This window comes from Capsicum annuum, chromosome 1 (assembly GCF_002878395.1).
Source record: "Capsicum annuum cultivar UCD-10X-F1 chromosome 1, UCD10Xv1.1, whole genome shotgun sequence".
NCBI classification, from domain to species: Eukaryota; Viridiplantae; Streptophyta; class Magnoliopsida; order Solanales; family Solanaceae; genus Capsicum; species Capsicum annuum.
In genome coordinates, this window is record NC_061111.1 from 245,699,880 (window position 1) to 245,704,988 (window position 5,109).

General features: G+C 31.3%; 1 pseudogene; it reads left to right on the forward strand.

Annotated features, from left to right (window-relative positions):
- The first annotated feature begins 2,717 nt into the window (after positions 1 to 2,717).
- Positions 2,718 to 3,932, forward strand: LOC107862546 (annotated as a pseudogene).
- Positions 3,933 to 5,109: the final 1,177 nt, after the last annotated feature.

Genomic DNA, 5,109 nt, shown 5'->3' on the forward strand with positions numbered 1-5,109 from the left:
GTTTCTCTATGATTCTGATCTTGCAAGATCAGTGAATAAGCATGGTTGAGATCTGGTAGAGGGTTAAGCATTAAGATATTCCCCCTAGCCTGATCATAGGTGTCGTTGAGACCTATGAGAAACACTATGAGTCTCTTATCTTCCAATGATTTTTCCAGTTTTTGTTTGCCCTCACAACTACACACAGGTGCACTTGATATTAGAATTAAGAGAGTCAAGCTCATCCCATAGCCTCTTAAGTTGGGTGAAGTAAGCCGCAACACTGCTATTTTCTTGTGTCAACCTACTCAGTTTTTTCTGCAGATGAAATAATTTTGCTCTATTTGTTTTCCCAAATCTATATTCCAAGCTAGTCCAAAGTTCCCTAGCAGTACATGAGTAAATGACACTATCTGCTATTTCCCTTGACAGGGAATTCTAGAGCCAAGAAGTTACCATGTCATTCCATTGAGGCAGATCTAGTGAGTCTGATGAAGGACTAGCAACACTTCCAGTGATGAAGCCCAATTTGTTTTTAGTAGAAAAGGCTATGTAAATGGATCTCTTCTAACCTTGATAACCCTTTCCATCAAAAAGGTTGTCAACCAATGTCATGCCAGGTGAATCAGAAGCATGGAGGTGGTATGGATGATTGATATCTACTGCTTGGGACAGTAGTGGTGGCTGCTTCAGTAGCCATGAAAGATGATTAGGATTGATGAAGATGATTAGGGTTAATGAAGATGATTAGGGTTGAAGATCACTGCTTTGATACCATGAAATAAATAAAGGCAGTATTTGGGAAATTTTCTCTTCTTGTTCTATATTTCTTGTTGATCACATTTATTTATACAAGCTAAAAGAATCTTCTCTTCTAAGCTAATTAATGAAAATTAAAAGAAAAATAAGAAACTTCTTTTCTAAGCTAAAAATAAAGAGAACCTTTTATTCTAAGTTTCATTTTGTCAAACATGTTGGCCCATTCTTTGATCAGAGTCTTGTGGCCCTTCAACTCTTGCTCCTCGTAGACATCGAAGTCAAAGACTTCTCTTTCTTTGTCTGTTCATTATTCCTCAAAGGGGAAGAAGCCATAAATGACGAATAAGGTTATATTTCAATAGTATACATCCAATAGTGTGCATAAATGGTACATACATATATCAGAAGGCCATTTCTAAGACACTCAGAAATACAAGTGTATATTGTATGTATGTTTGAATGTATGTCAATTGTATATGTGGCGTTTAGCGGTGATGATTGTTAAAGTGTATTGCAGTACACTTGTATGTGCTAATACGGTGTAGCCAACGGAATTGTTTGTATTGATATAGCCTAGAATGAGCTAACAAATATAACTCTAAGCGAACATGTACATCTCCAAAACAGTAGCTATAAATCGTAATTAGGTCTATTACATTTAATAAATAAGGATAAGTTACATTAATTGTAATATATGTTATATTTTTAATAAACGTGAAAAAATCTCAAGCAACAACTAAAAGAGGACAAGTGAATGTAAATTATTGTGTTGTTGCGCCTTCCATATAACTGCAGTGATCTGTCATCTTTGGAATCTTGTACCGAAAAGAAAAAGCTTTGGAATAATATATTTTAAAATGTCCTGGCATTAAAATTGTAAATCAAATAAATTTTATATTAAGAAAATTAAAGATTCTATAATCAAATTGATGATTAAAATAAAATTTTAAATCTTAAAAACGGAGAAAGTACTATATAAAAGTAATACATTAGTTAGCAAATTGTCACTATTTTATATTTTTCTTAAATACAAACGAATCCATTGTCTGTAATAACATATATCGTGAGTTAAAATTTTGGCAGAATGTATCGGAATAGCTCGTTAAATATATCAATAAATTTCATTTAGGTATTCGAATTATAGTTTGTTTTAATTACATATCTCAATGTATAATAAAATATTTTTATTTAAAATTTCTGACTCAAAATTTTTGTGAAAGTTTTTGTGTGTATTCCAAAATACTCATTAGAAAAATAAGTTAATTGATTAAAATATGCCATTTGCATTTAGTATATGCATTAATCTCAATAAGCAGTATAACTTCTAGGCATGTTTCAATTGATGCTCGTAATCTTCTTTTGTCCGAAGAGATGATTCAATGAAATAATTGGTATGATTAAATGATTATGCATATTTTATGTGATTAACTTACATACGTAATGAACGTTTGAGAATACGTGTAGAAATTTTTCCAAAATATGAAAATGCAGTATTCAAACATATCAAAATTCCCTTTAGTCTTGTGGTTTTAAGTTAATGATATGTAGAATGTACCAAAATGTTCTTTAATCTTGTAGTCTTAACAATATCATATGAAAAGTTCAAATTAAAGAATAACCAAAAAAAAAAAAAAACGCATGATAAATATGTTAAAACGAAGAAAGTACGTAAGTATTTTTCAGTATTATTCTCTTACAGCCAACAACCTAACCACCCTCAATATATGTATATTAGGAATCACAAAGTCTTCAATTCCCCCCAAAGTGTAAATCATTTCCCTAGAGATGGAACAAGTTCAAATCATTTCCACTTGTTTAGTTGGAGCAACATCAAATGAATCATTTTTCACACAAAAACATTGAAATGACACCATGGGATTTGCAATTCCTACTTCTAGAAACTACCCAAAAAGATCTCCTTTTCCACAGACCAAAAGAAGAAAACGCTATTTTCAAATCATCACTCATTGACCAATTAAATAAAACCCTTTTACAACTTTCCTCCGTTAACCGGTCATTTCTCCATAGTTAAAAATGCTGAAGACGACACAATTTCTTTCTCCATTAACTGTAACAATTCTGGCGTGGAATTCATCCATGCAAACGCTCCAAATTTAACTGTATCTGTGATTCTCTCTTCATCAACTGCAATAACTTTGTTTCCACTAAACAATATTCAAAATTTTGAAAGTGTCACTAAGTCTCTATTTGGGGTTCAAATAACAGAGTTGGTTGATGGTTTGTTTATTGGATGCACTATGAATCATTGTGCAGGGACTTGTTTTTGGCATTTTTTCAATTCTTGGTCTGAAATCACTCGTGGATACGAAGTTATTTCCAAAATTCCAGTTTTAGAACGTTATTTTCCTAAGAAAATGAATCTCCCTATTCACCTTCCCCTGAAGATGGATGATGAAAAAATGTTTGAAGTCTTTGAAGTTCCAACGACATTGGTGGACACGGTTTTTCATCTTAGTAAAGAAAGTATAGGTAATCTCAAAGCAAAAGAGAATACTGAAATGGGTGTTAAGTCGGTTTTTTCTTTGCAAGCTTTTTTGGCTCATCTATGGCACGCTATTACACGTTGTCGCAAACATGATGCAGAGGAAGAAGTCGTCATCAATATTATAGTAGGTGAGTACATTATATTCATTACTTTTTTGGATATACTAAAAAGGAGATAATATTCTCATACGAGTTGAGACATAAGAATTATTTAATTATGTTTTCAACAGGTACAAGATCGAGGCTAAATCCTCCACATCCAGAAAGGTATTTTGGAAATGCAATTCATTACAAGAATGTAAAGACAAGTGCAATGGAGTTGCTGGAAAATGGATTAGGATGGGCTGCAACGCAAATAAACAAGATGGTTGTTGCTCAAAACTCTGAAGAAGTGGTGAAAGTGTACAAAGATTGGGATGAAAATCCAATTTTAATCACTAAGGGCTCAGTATATGGTGGGATTACTAAATTGGCCATTGGTAGTAGTCCAAGGGATACCATATATTGTACAGATTTTGGTTGGGAAAACCAATTGGTGTGAGGAGTGGGATGCCAAATAAGAGTGATGGGAAAATTACATTATTTCCTGGTGTAGAAGAAGTGTAGATATTGAAGTTTGTCTTTTGCCAGAAACTTTACAAGCATTGGAGAATGATAAAGAATTCATGGTGGCTGTAACAAACACTTAAAACGTAGTTACTAGGATCATTCTTGTGATATATTTGCTTATTTACTTTTAGACATTATGACCCTAAACTTGACACCAAATTATAACTTTGATCTTAAACTTTGACAGTGCACAAATATGACCTTTAACTATTCAAAATTGCACAAATATGACATCCGATCCTACATGGCAAAATGAGTGTTCAACACGCAAAACTGAGCGCGTCCAGCTTAAAATCTAAGGGCATAATACATAAATATGACCCTAAACTTGACACCAAATTATAACTTTGACCTTAAACTTTGACAGTGCACAAATATGACCTTTAACTATTCAAAACTGCACAAATATGACCTTTAAATGACTTTTCACTATTATTTTTTTAATTATTTTCGGCTCAAAGATGAAACTGACATCTAATTTCTTTTGTCATTGCGAAAAAAGAGCAATATTGAAGATTTATTAATTAGGTGGGTCCGCACCATACGAAAAAATCGCGCGGGTATGTATATATATTATAAAACTAAGGACGAATTTATGTTATATAATATATCTAAATATAATTTATTTAAATATTAAATTAAAGATGAAACTATACTAATAATAAAAAATATTATAGTTTTAATAAAACGTTATTAAGGATAGTAATAGTAGTATATTAAATTAACATTATCAAATTAACGTTATTAAATGGAGTATTAAATTAACGTTATTAAAATGGAGTATTAAATTAAATATTTAATTGTATTATTTTTATATCTCTGTTTTGAGAATTTTTTTTGTGTAAAGGTAAAGTTTAGTTGTATTATTTTGATATCTGTATCATCGTATTATTTTGTTGTAGTTTACAGGTGGTAGATGAATGTCAGACGACTTTGAGAAATTTTTTGTGTAAAGGTTAGATTTAATTATATTATTTTGTTCATCGTATTGTTTTGTTGCAGTTTACAAGTGGTAGATGAATGTCGATCACTTTGACAATCTTTTTTGGTAAAAGTTAGTTTAATTAAATAATTCTCCAAAAGATGTTGAATTTAATCATTGTCTTCATCTTTATTATTTAAACAAATATCCTATTTAGTGTAACATTTGAACTCAATAAAGTGAGGTACACGCGCGAGACGCGTACACTTAAACTAGTAATAATAAAAACGATGCCGTTTTAACACAAAAAATAAAACTTTGATAGTGCACAAATA